This window comes from Cricetulus griseus (genome assembly GCF_003668045.3).
Source record: "Cricetulus griseus strain 17A/GY chromosome 1 unlocalized genomic scaffold, alternate assembly CriGri-PICRH-1.0 chr1_1, whole genome shotgun sequence".
Lineage (NCBI taxonomy): Eukaryota > Metazoa > Chordata > Mammalia > Rodentia > Cricetidae > Cricetulus > Cricetulus griseus.
The window spans coordinates 169,038,300-169,051,713 of NW_023276807.1; the positions used below are offsets into that span (position 1 = coordinate 169,038,300).

Here is a 13,414-nt window from a genome sequence, read left to right on the forward strand (position 1 = left end):
CTAGAATCTAAGAGCATGGTGATTGGGTAGGATAGGTCTAAATGAACAAACTGACTATGAGAGTACTATGTGCCCGGAAGGAAGTGAAGTAATGCAGTGCAGTAGAGAGACGCCTCCTTCCAACGAGGCACTCAAAGAAGATCTCTGTGAAAACATCTGGGCTGAAGCTGAGTGATAAGAAGTCACCTCTGCAGGAAGAGGAACAGAAGGAAAAGCATCTGCACAGGCCCAACACTGCCTGGAACAAGTTTGGCTACCTCAAGAACAGAGACAATGTACTTCCCAGAGGACTCCAGTGAGGCCTGTGGACAGAAATGAGGTCAGGCAGAGGCAGGAGAATGGTAGATTCAACCTAGTATATAGAGCTTGATTTTCAAATTTTATGCTAGTGACAGGGGAACCACTGAAGGTTTAAAGTCATGAAGCATGCTCTAGAGTTCCAAGGGAATATTGGGATTGGTCATGATTGGGAAAAGTGGACAATGATATATTTCAAACATGTGAGCTCTTTACAGAGTACAGGTCAGTCTTTGCCAGTGTGAGTAAGTGAGACTAAGAACATGGTGTTGGTTCCCTTTTTATCTGGCTGAACCATGGAGGCTGTGCAAGAGTAGAAAAAGAAGGTTCCTGCTGTTTAAGGGAGGGAATTATGCAGAGTTGAAGATGAAGCACCTTCGGAAGAAGTTTGCCCTGAAGACACTGTGGAAGATATGGAGGAAGCTTGTCTGTGAAAAGGCAAAGCAGTGTCACAAGGAATACAGACAGATGAACCGGATGGAGATTGGGATGGCTAGCATGGCCAGGAATGTTGGAAAAATCTATGTGCCTACAGAACTGAAATTGGCATTTGTCATCAGAATCAGGAATCAATGGTGCAAGCCCAAAGGTCTGCACAGTACCACAGCTTCTTCCCCGTCTTCATCAGATCTTCCATAGCCCTTTGTTAAGCTCTGTAAGTCTTCAATTAACATGCTGAAGATTGTGGAACCATACACTGTATGGTTCTCCAACCTAAAGTCAGTAAATGAGCTCATCTACAAGTGTGGCTATGGCAAAATCAGTAAGAAGCGAATTGCCTTGACAGATAATTCCTTGATTGCCCCATCTCTTGGCAAATAAAGCATCATCTGCATGACATCTGTACAGTTGGAATATGCTTCACAGAAATGAATAATTTCCTGTGGCTGGTCAAATCATCTTCTCCACAAAGTAGAATGAAGAAAAAGACAACTAATTTTATGGAAGATGAAGATACTGGCAACAGGGACGACCAGACAAACAGGCTTATTAGACAGATGAACTAAAGAGTCAGTTAGTATTTTTGTAATCTGGTCAGTTAATAAACAGAGTTTAGGGAAAAATACATAGTGCTGGGCTGAACATCTAGAGTGAAATCTTTGCCCTGTGCTACCAACATGCTGTGTGCTCTGAGGAACTCCACTGAGCTTACACCAGTCTTAGATTCTCCATGTAAAACCGGGATAATGATTCTTTCCAGAGTCTCAGTGAGAATTAAATGAGGCATCACACAAACCACATGGCAATGCTAGTGGCTGGTACCTGCTCGGGGTACAAACTGTTGTTGTTGTTGTCATCAGCATCATTACTTGGCAGAGAGTGAAGGATGAGCTGAAGAACTGAGCAACGACCCAGTGTACTCAGGCTGCAGCGGAGTCGATGGAGAGAGGGCACCTGAGTACTCTCTGTCTTCGAGGGTGGGGTCTGACCAGAAATTTTACATCTTGACAAAGGTAGAATCTGAATTTAATAGAGAATTGTCATGCAACTGGAAAAAGGCAGATGTTCATAAGCACATGTGTAAGGAATGACTTCATAGAAACAAAAAATAAATGATGGGCTCATCCAGCAGCAAAGATGAGTTGCACAAAAACATTTGCAAGGAAACACTAGGCAGAAGAGATGACATGCTGTGCAATTTTTGTTTAAATGAAATTCAAGAACAGTTGAGACTAATTGGTCTTATATGTATGCTGCGCCTTAGGTTGTTTCAATATATCATTTCAGGGGATCATACTTAGCTAGAGGCAGAACCAAATGGTGATTTCATGAACCCTAGGAATCTTTATGAGCCTGTTCATTTCCAAGGCTGTTTCTTTCTCCCTGTCCAGATTCCAAGGCGGTGCCTACAGTCAGTCACAATGGAGGCAACTAACATAAGAGAGATGAAGGAAAGCTTTGCTTGGGAGGAGGACAACTACAGCATAGCAAACTGCAGCCTGTAATGAATTTTCAGAAGCCATCAGCAGACAGCTGGTGGCTGCTTGGCTCTTGCTAGTCCTGAATCTTTCTGTGTTAAGTGAAAACTCCCCAGGCAGGGCAGCTTCTTTACTCTACTAGAAATGGCCCCCAGGTACCTTGATGCTCTATAAAGAAACACAATGGAGGAATGAAGCACATGTTCAAACAGTATCTTCTGGCATTTCTGTGAAGAAAACTGAGGGGCCAAGCATCCGAAGAGATTCATTTTCCTGGTAGAACAGCTCAAACCACAATGCAAAAGGCATTAAGTCCTATCATGTGACATTAAAAAATACTTTCAGGCTATGGTCAGCTGATGATGTGCCCAGTGCAACCTCATGACTACATCATCACAGTCTGCAATTGAAATCATGGACGAGCTGGAAATACAGTGCTTACTAGAACAGGCAGAGCTTGTCTGCCTCTATCGCAGTGAGTAATGGTAGCAGAGAAAAACCTTACTTTCCTGGAAAAACACTATCAAATAATAAAACAATTCAAGGGCCATTTTTTCATAGTAATAAAAGGCCATACATAATTGATTACCTTTAGTCTTTGTCTTCGGGTATTACAAATTACCATTACTAGCACTTCCCACAAACTTCCATTCTGGATCCAGGCTATCCATTTGGCACTGGAGAAATGATTTTTGCACCTTTACTCTGAGACTTCACTATACTATTCTTTAGTTGCTTCCTGAGTAAAGTTCTCATATCTCTTCAATTCTTGCAGTGTGCTCACAAGCTATCCCCAGTGGTTAGAGAAAAGTAACTTCTGGAGCTGAATTGATTTGGATTTATGATCTCACCTTAGGCTTGCAAGGGAATACACACTACCCTGGAGATAAAATTCCCTCCTGTGAAGTCATGTCCTAACTCCCTCCATTAAGCCAAATATTGCCCTAAAAGTAGAAAAGATATACACTACATTATACCAGCTCTTGCCTTACCAAACAGTGATAGCTGTATCCATAAAATATAAATAAATAATTCATTCCCAAACTGTTTGTGCATGGAAAGGCTCATAGCATTGGTGAACATAGGAGGAGGTTTGAGCATCACCTGGGAATTCTGATTTATGCCTCAACCTCAGAAGGAAATGTATTCCCCCATCTGTCTGTCTTCACCTCACCATACACCCCTACTATACACATGTATGAGTCACATGTGTCTATTGATTCATGGAAATGACAAAAATATGACTTTATGTGTGTTGTAAGAATAAAATAGACACATATTTCAAAGACAGGCAAATAAAAGAGTGTAAAGTGCATCTCATTAATAGGTTTTTGAAAGGTAGAGAGATAGCTTTGCCAATGAGATGCCTGCTTTACAAGCACGAGGAACTGAGTTTGCATTTCACAATCATTAAAAAATAAAAGTAAAAATGCTGGATTTAGTGACACACACTTACAATCCCAGGGCCCCAGGATTGGGAAGGCAAAAACAGGCATATCACTGGGGGCTCACTGGCCAGACAGCCAATTAACTCCAGGCCAGTGAGAGACCTTGTCTCAAAAGAAAAACCAAAAACAAAAAACCAAGATGGATGTTCCCGAGGAATATCACCCAAGATTATGTACTGCCCTCTACACACACACACACACACACACACACACACACACACACACACACACACACACACACGTGAATGCACATATGCACATGAAACAGTTTCCAAATACTCATTCCTTTCTGGAATTATAGTATGTTAGATACATCAAATGTTATACTATGAAAGATATATTTGGTCTGCATCCAGTTTCTTGGACTCTTGTGACTCCTAAAGTGTTTGTACTATCTAGATTTATCTTTTGTTTGCTAATAAGTTGACCCTTGCTGGGAGGCCTCTAGGTAACTTCAAAATGGGTTTCTTTACCAAACAATTAAGGGAAGATTAGATGTTTAAGACTTTCAACCTTATTGTTCAGTCTTCATAGAAGAGGGGACAGAAATTGAAGCTTCATTTGATCATCAAGTACCAGTGACCTGATCAATCCCATCTAATCTTCAGAAAATGCTAGAAAGGCAGGGTTGGGAGACCTTCCACATAACTGAACCCTTGAGGCTTCCTTGGTGGGACTCACAGACAGGTTATGGAGCTTCCCTTTCTTTCCTTCTTTCTTCCCCTGTGGCAGCCCGTGGCTCTTCATCTGTATCCTCCACAGTATCTTTTCCAATAGACAAGTAAAGTGAGGGTCAAGAAAATCCAAACATACAGTTTGTGAGTCAAGAGGCCAATTAAAACAACATGGGGCTTTTAGCTAGTACCGAAAGGAGGTTAGTCTTGTGAGTCTGCGATTTCAACCTGATGTCACCACCAGGTAGCTAGTGCCAGGTCAATTTGAATTCTAGGAAAGTTGAAGTCTTCTGTTATCTTTGTTACTTTCCTCATTGTTGAAACAAAAATCCCCAACAAGAAGCAATGTTGAAATGAAGAAATGTTGAAATGAAGAAGGATTTACTCATGCTTACAGTTTCACAGTATGCATCCCACCTTGGTGGGGAAACCATAGCAGTGTGAGTAAGAGTATGGATGGTCACATTGCATCCACAGTCAAGAGGAAGAATGTGACCAAGAAGTGGGGCAGGCTCTAAAAAAGCCCTTCTACAGTGACATACTTCCTCCAGTAAGGTTCCATGTCCTTAAGGCTCTCTTCAACCTTCACAAAGGAAGCACCACCAGCTGGGGCCAAGTGTTCAAGCCATGAGCACCTGGGGAACATCTCATATTCAACCCACAGCACCTCCTAGAGATGACTGACTAACTGCTGGGTAGGTGGGAAGTAGCTTGTATATCTGGTGTTAAAAGCATGATGTGAGGATACAGGGGAAATGGGTCTGAGTTTCCTGTTTCCTCTATATTGTCACATGGAGTTAAAGAAAATACATCACTGAAATCAACTATTTCACTTAATTTCTTAATTTGGCTATTAAAAATGTTTATTTACTTACATGATTCGTGTTGCCTTTTACTTTATCCATACAAAAAAAGTGTATATATGAACTACATATGTGTTGCCTAGATACATATATAATGTTAATATGTATGAACCTACCCTATATGCAAATGCATGGATATGAACATATACACAGATGTCTATGTATATACACATACATAACCTCTCCTTATTCTAGATAGAACCCAGGGAATACAATTTAATACATCTTCTGCCTTGAAAGTCAACAGGACAACTCATGAGACTCCTGCCATATGGAAGCTAACAGGAATCTCAACTGAAATCCCCTCCAGTCCCAACACATCTGAGCTGTCAGAGATGAGTAGGGAGGGTTCCCTTCGGAGCTTTTCCCCCCTTATAGCTCTTGGTATAGCAGGAACACAGTTGTTACAACCATACCTGTCCCAAAGGTCTCTGCCTGCTTCCCCACCCTGACCTGGATGTTATATACAATGTTCCAAAGCATGTCGCAAAAACTTGTTACACACTCAGGGTACCATCCTGGCATTCTTCACTGCATGCTTTAAGTCTCTGTAGAGTGCTGTCTGTTTCTCTTTCCAGCACTCCAGTTAACTATTTGTCTTAATAAATTAACATAGTGTGTAAATGTGTACAATCTCTAAACCTGTAAGAACTGCCTTGAAGAATGATTTTAAAGAATACCACACTTAAAAAAATGAGTGATCTCTCTATTACTATTGTAAAGAGTAGGGGATTTATACCAGAAAAATTCCAATCACAGTAGCTGTTCCTTCCTTAGGTAAGTGGTTCTTAGGAGGTGCATTTTAAAGAGGATGACTTTCCAGTGAACACTCTGATTTTAATTTAACCTTTCCAGAAAAAAAAATGGAGTGCTTTGTGTAGATTCTTTTGGCTTTATTTAAGGCCTAAAAATTAGTTCTGAACTGCGATAATTGTGGGCTTAGGAATGCAATCATTCCAAGCACCACTTCTGATTTGCGTATAAGCCCTGCAGATCAGGAGCTGCTATTTATTGCTAACTCAATGGCGGCAAGTTACTTCATTGTGAAGTTGAACTTAAAGTCAAAGTGCCATGGGATGGCTGGGGGGAGGGGGAGCAAAAGGCTAGCTTTGTGTGGTGGGCGAGTCTGACCGATAAAGGAGTGTGAGGCAGGCTTCTGCATCTGTGCCTGCTAACCGTTAACTGTAATTAAAACAGGGTGATGTAGTAAGGCAGAGTAAGGTTACAGTGAAGCAGAGACCAGTCCAAAAAAGACAGCAGATTCTCATCATTTCCGTAGTGTAGTGACTTTAATTCTGGCTTTCTGTTCTTGCTCTTATACCTGAGCTAAATCACATTGCTTACATGTTGTTGTTTAAAGAAAAATAGGGAGCCCCAGAGTTTGGCAAACGACTTTAAATGGCTGACAATGTGCCTAATGCTGCACTGCACGGGTATGGTCAGTATTAAACACGATGTCACGTGGTGGCAACTTTCTTCCCTTAAAAATACAGAGGTTCCTTAAAGTCTGTAAAGATGACTGGGCTGTTCTTTATGAATGGGGTCACTATAAGTGAGGTCATCTGAAGATTGAATCACTTCAGCATACTATGCCTAAAGTTTTGAGCACTCAGATATGAAGATCAGTCAAGATTAAGGTAAGAAGCACATGTTCCATAGATGCTAGGTTCAGTGGGATTATTACTTCTCACAATACAAAAAATGTTTCATCTCCAATATCTCCTAAAATTTCAGTCTGGAAACAATATCAGAAAATATTAATTGCCTAAATATTTTTATTACAAAGTAAAAGAAACTGGTGTGCTGAGTCCCGGCCACAAATGGCTTCTGAGTCATAGGTCTGTTGTTGATATTCCTTGCTTTTTAAACCAAGGACATCTACTGTGTATAAGAAAAAAAATATTTCTACCCTCTGAAGATGCCACAATAAAGCAGGCATAGTCTCTGCCTTCAGCAGTAAACAGTTTACTCCATGTGCAGTCTTAACAGAGTCAAACGCTGAGAGGTTTGCAGCCACAGCAGCAGAAGAGAAATGGTGGCACTACCTTGGTGTGTTTGTCTGCATAAGTCTTTGATTTATTTTTCCAGACATCAATATTTTGGCATAAACATCTAGCTTTGTTCTCTTAAACCAACTAAACTGAACACACTAGGGCCACAAATCCCACTTGGCAACAACTGGCTGGTGCTGGGTGGTGTGGCACACTTGCCACAGCCATAGATATGTGCTCTGGTTTGTCAGAACTCTATTACCTGCTAGCCTTTGTATCACATTGTTTGAGTTGTCCTCACACATGTGAGAAACTGTAGTGACTGAGCTCCAAGAAGTCAAGGATGATCACCAGAGATGGGAAGAAGGGGCCAGAGATACTGGTCATAAGACAGGAAAATACAGCTGCATGTTCCAGAGTCTGCTCAGAACACAGTGACTGCCCTAAGTATTGTATACTTAGACTGGCTAAAAAGATGTTCCCAACGCAAATGAATGCCAAACATTTTAGATGATGTTTTTATTATATATGTGGGTCAGAATCCCAGACTGTACTCCATATCAAAATCTCTAGATAGCAAAACATCAGCAGAGTTCACAGAGAGCCCACAGAAGGAGAGAATACCTTCACCGGCTACACTGCAGACAAGAGGCTGACATGTAGAAATTACAAAAACTTGTAGAAATTAAATACTAAGGAGATAAACCTCCAATCAGTAAATAAGCAAATAAACTGAATAGTTATCAAAAAAGAAAGAAAAGAAAAGGAAAGAAACGCAAAGCAAAAAACTAAAACAAAAAACTATTTTCAAAAGTGTTCAATATTCCTTGCCTTCAGGAAAATGCAAATTAAAACTCCGTTTAGACATCACCTCACCCCAGCCAGAACGGCTATCATCAACAAACCTGACAGCAAATGTTGGATAGCATGTAGAGAGAGGAATGCAGAATCACTCTTGACCAGTTTTATGTCAACCTAATGCAAGGTGGAGTCCGTTTAGAAAATGGAATTTCAGTTGAGGAAATGCCCCCACCACACTATCCTGTGGCAAACCTCTATGCATTTTCGTGATTGATGATTGATGTGGTCGGGTGGTGCCAGCCCTGGGCAGGTGGTTGGTCCTGGGGGCTCTAAGTAAGCAGGCTGAGCAAGCCATGAGGAACAAGCCAGTAATAAGTAAGCATTCAGAGCTTCTGCTTAAGGTCCTGCCTCCAGTTTCCTGCCTTGAGCTCCTGCCCTGACTTCCTTGGATGGCATCTATAAGATGAAATCAACTTTCCTCCCTGAGCTGCTTTTGGTCATCGTGTTTTATCACAGCAATAAGTAATACAATGTGGTACAAATTAATACAGACTTTGTGGAAATCAATTTGGAGGTTCCTCAAAAAATTTAAAACAGGACTACCATATAACCCAGCTATTTCACTCCTAGGCTTATACCCAGAGAACTTTATACCGTATCAGAGATACTTGCACCTTCCTACTTATTGATACTTGTTCACTATAGCAAATAGTTTAAATTAATCTAGTTGTAGTTTATCAATAGATGAATAGGTAACGAAACTATTATACACACACACACACACACACACACACACACACACACACACACACATATATATATATATATATGAATACTACACAGCTATAAAGAAAAATGAAGTTAAACATTTTTCAGGAAAATGGATGGATTTAGGATATATAATATTAAGTAAGATGACATAATCACAGAAAGAAAAACAAGGTTCTCGTGTGTGTATGTAAATACATGTACATTTGGGTACAGTAAATATGAAGAAAAGAGAACAACAAAAGCAAAAATAAGATATAGGGAAGGGCTGAATGCAAGTAACGAACACAAGTTATGAAAGATGACATAAATTTCTTGTTTTTCTAGTTCTAATTCTGTCATGAATTTTTTGGGGTTGTTGATGGATAAATGCATAGAATATATTCAATACTGAACGTTCAAAATGTTAGTGAAGTTCCATAACTGCTGTTCTGAGTATCTATTCTAATGGCCTGAAGTTCATTGAGTTTTGTAGAGTTGGAGGCTGGTTAATTTGGGTAGATAATATTTTTATTTATTTGCAAGTTTTTTTTTTCTTTTAGAAAAAGTTCATAGCATTCAAAAATAAAGTAAAAGTCACAGCTTTTACCTGTCTCTCAGTATTAGAAGCTATATAACTATTACATAGCTACTACTTCACACATTTTGAGTACGAAACTGAAGCTGGAAAGGACTGGGATACAGACATGAGCCATGGCTTTCTAACCAGGACTCTCAGGGCTAGCAAAATGATAGTAAAATGGACAAATGGAATCACGTCACATAAAAGAAAACAATTACCAGAGTGATGAGACTGACTACATTTTAGGAGGAAATTTTTCCATCTATTCACCAGACAGTGGATTAATATCCGGCATAAATATCCAGAACTCTTTTCTAAAAATTAAAAATAGAAGAAAAATCATCCAGGTGAGAAATGGACAAATGAGCTAAACTTATACTTAAAAAAAAAAAAAGTTAATTGACATGATGGGAAAAAAATGTTCAAAATCTTAAGGCAGTAGGTAAATGCAAATTAAGACTACATTGAGATTCTATGCCAACCCAGCCAGGGTGGATAGAATCAACATGACAAAGAACAAAAAGTAAGGGGAGAGGGGAAGGATCCTAGATCATAGAACTGCTGGGTGTATACTTAATACTATCAGGGATGAAGTACAGTAGTGATGCTTAAATAACTCAAAAAATCAAATACATGTTTTCTTCCAAGTGTGGAGCCTTCCAAAACAAAACAACAACAAACAAACAAACACACCCAAAAGCAGAGGGAGACTATTACTTTTAGGGAAGAGAAAAGGACTAGGGGAGGAGAAGAGAATGTAAGGAGCTGGTTATAACCAAAGTATGTCATAGTCATGTATGGAAATGTTATGACAAGGGCTGGGGAGACAGCTTAGCAGTAGAATAACTACAGGACAGGCATGAAGACCTGAGCTTGGATCCCCAGTGTCCCTATAAAAGTCCAGGCATGGAGGCAAGCACTGGTAATCCTAGCACTCCAGAGGCTGAGACAGGGGGAGCTTGACAGCAATTCTAGTCAAATTTCTGTTCTCCAAGTTCAGTGAGGGACTCTGTCTCAGAAAATAAAGTAAAAAATGATCAAGAAAGACACCAACATTGACCTCTGACCTCCATACAATATGCACACACACACACACACACACACACACACAGAGAGAGAGAGAGAGAGAGAGAGAGAGAGAGAGAGAGAGAGAGAGTTACTATAAGATTCCTTATCCTGTCAATTAATATATGGCAGTAAAAATGTGTAGAGACTATCCACAGGAGCAGAAAGCTTTCTAAACACATTTATACTTTTATTAGTTGTCTATTGGAAGACATAAAGTCCAATACATAAGACCTCTATAATAACTTTTATAAAAGATTCCATGGTCTCACCTAGGTTTCTTCTATGATGAGCCATAATCCAGATAGAGAAAAGCTTAAATGAACAAACAGGTGCATGGGAGCTCTCCATACTGTTAATCTAGAGGCACTGTGGGAAATAAATCAGGAGAGAGCAGTTCATCGTGGGAGGTGCAGATTGAATTATGTGGAAACCCCGTGTGTATACACTGCACTCAGCTGGAGTCCAAGGAAAGCAGCTTAGGGATAAAGCCAGGGCCACCACTACATCTCTTCTCCCAAGCTCCAAATTAAGGCAGAAAGTCAAATGATATGCCACATGGGGAACACAGTCATAAGAACCATGCTTGTGGCTTGCAGGGACTAAATATTAACAACAACAGCAGGAGATGTGATTGCAGGTGTGAACACATTTTCTGAAACAATAATCCAGAAAACCCTAGTGCCAGGTGACAGTGGTTCATCAAAGCAAAAAGTTTCCAGAGATAGGAAGGCATCCTAGCCATGGATCCCTGGTCATGGACTTCAAGAACAGGGAATATGCACAATATTCTAACTTGCCAGTATCATCTAGAATGACAGTTAAAAAACAAAAGACACTGTGATCCCAAGAAGGAGCAACCTACAGTCTCTTCATAGAAGACCTGTCCATTTAGGAAAAGACAATAACAACTACAAAAATACTATTGAGGCAGGCTGGGCTCCTGTGATAGATAGGACACATTGAGGCAGAAGGTTTTTCCAGGAGTGTCTGTGGGAGCTCTACCTATAGCAGGAAGGAGAACACCAGAGAGAAGTGCATAGAGCTGGGTTCCCAGTGGCAGCTCTGGAGGCAAGAACTAGGAGGAGGTATCTCCCTCCTGAGATGCTAACAAAATCCCAGAAACTGAGCAGCTTATAAACAATAGAAATCTATTTCTTATAATCCTAGAGGCTGGGAGGCCCCAAATCCAGTCTCCAGCAGATTCATAGACATGAAAGGGTTTCATAGATCGTGTCAGATTTCTATGTCTTAATATAGTGCAAAGCACCACCTAGCCCCATAGAAATTCTTTCACAAGAGTAGAAACTTCATTCATAAGGTTGGTATTGAGATCACCTGCTATAGAAGTCAGGCTACTCTTGAGGAACATAGCTGATAATTCAGTGTGTATTGCAAAGGGTTATTCCATTCAGACTGAGTAGTCCAGCAATGGCTGTCTGTACATTAGGGAAGCTGCCCAGCAGCAGCTGCTTAATCCACAAGTCTAGGTGTCTTAGAAGTCCAAACACGGTGGTGAAGGCCTGGATGCTTCCTGGAGTCACTAGCCTTTGGTTCCCATAAGAAGCCAAAAGCAGCTGGTTCCACATAAGTGACAGCAGTGGCAGTAACAACAGCAGAGTACGTATACACACCAATAAGAAGAAAAGCAGACAGGTAGGAAAAATGCAAATATTTTCCCTCAGACCTCTTTATGCCTGTCTGGTCTAAGAACAGCCACCATCAGATGGCACTGCCCCACTGTGGTCACCCACAGTTGAATTGTAGACAACAGAGATTAGCCATCAGAGCTCCCATATACCCCACATCCCTTAAGGGGTTAGAACTTTCACATATGAATTTAGTGGGATGCCAACAAATAGTCTTCCCATGGTATCAAGTGGTCTCGATCTGGCTGAGAAAGCAGAGGACTTTCCACCCCTGATGATGACTTCTGAAAGCAGGCAACTTCACAAAAGAGATGCCTTTAAGGAAAACTATAAGGGGAATAAGCTCTCCATCTATAGCCCAGGCAATGCACTAGAGTCTGTGCCATTCCTCTGTCTCTGAATAGTTAAATCACTTTCAAGCTCTGCTGTTGAGGGAAGTCACTTAAACTTGTCATCTTAAAGCTCACACGAGGTAAATGGCACTTAAAACACAACAATGAAGGCACTAAGGGGGCAGCATAGTTGGTAAAGTGCTTGCTGAGCAAGTAGGGCGACCTAAGTTGATCTATGCTGCACGCATGGAAAAAGCATAGTGTTGTGCAAGCCTATGATCCTAGTACTGAGGAAGTGGAGACTGGGGAAACCTGAAACGTGTTGCTCAGCTAGGCTTGCTCAACTAGTGAGCTGCAGATTCAGAGAGAGAGAGACAGTCTTTAAAAGTCAGGTCAGGATTAATAGAAGAAGACACGAAACATAGATGACTAGCCTCGATGCACACATACAATAACATTCTATGCACACATACACAGTGCACATACAATAGCACACAAAATCTTGAAAATAAGGTTACTGACCATCAAAAACATCTCTAAGAAAATTAGCTCCATGCCTTTGATATCAAAGTGCTTCTTAAATCCTAAGCATATGGAAGAAAATGAGGTGTTGATCAATTTTTCCATCCCTTTGGAATATAACCTAGAGAAATCAACTTCAAAGGGAAGGCAAATTGATGTCGGGCAATGGTTCCCAATGTTTCAGTCCATTATGAAAGGGGTGGGGGTCAGAGCAGGGCACATGATGCAAAAGCAGTCAGGAAGCAGAGTGAGAATGCTGCACTGTGGGCTCTCCCCTGCTCCCTGTTGTTTCATTGGGGCGGGGCAACCAGCCTATAGGATGGGGCTCCCCACATTATTAAGGTGGGTCTTCTCACCTTTGCCTTCTCTGAAAAGACCCTCCCAGATACATGCAGAGTTGTGTTTCACAATTTAGAGGCTTCTCAGTGCCACCAAACAGATAATGAAAATCAATACTCACAGAGGGTGTGAACTCATTTCACTGGGATTCATCTACCTAAATACAAGGAGTTTTCCTGGAAAT

At 40.8% G+C, this 13,414-nt stretch overlaps 1 pseudogene; it reads left to right on the top strand.

Moving 5' to 3' along the window:
- Window positions 1–593: 593 nt before the first annotated feature.
- On the top strand, window positions 594–1,304 carry LOC100762215 (annotated as a pseudogene).
- The last annotated feature ends 12,110 nt before the right edge of the window (window positions 1,305–13,414 follow it).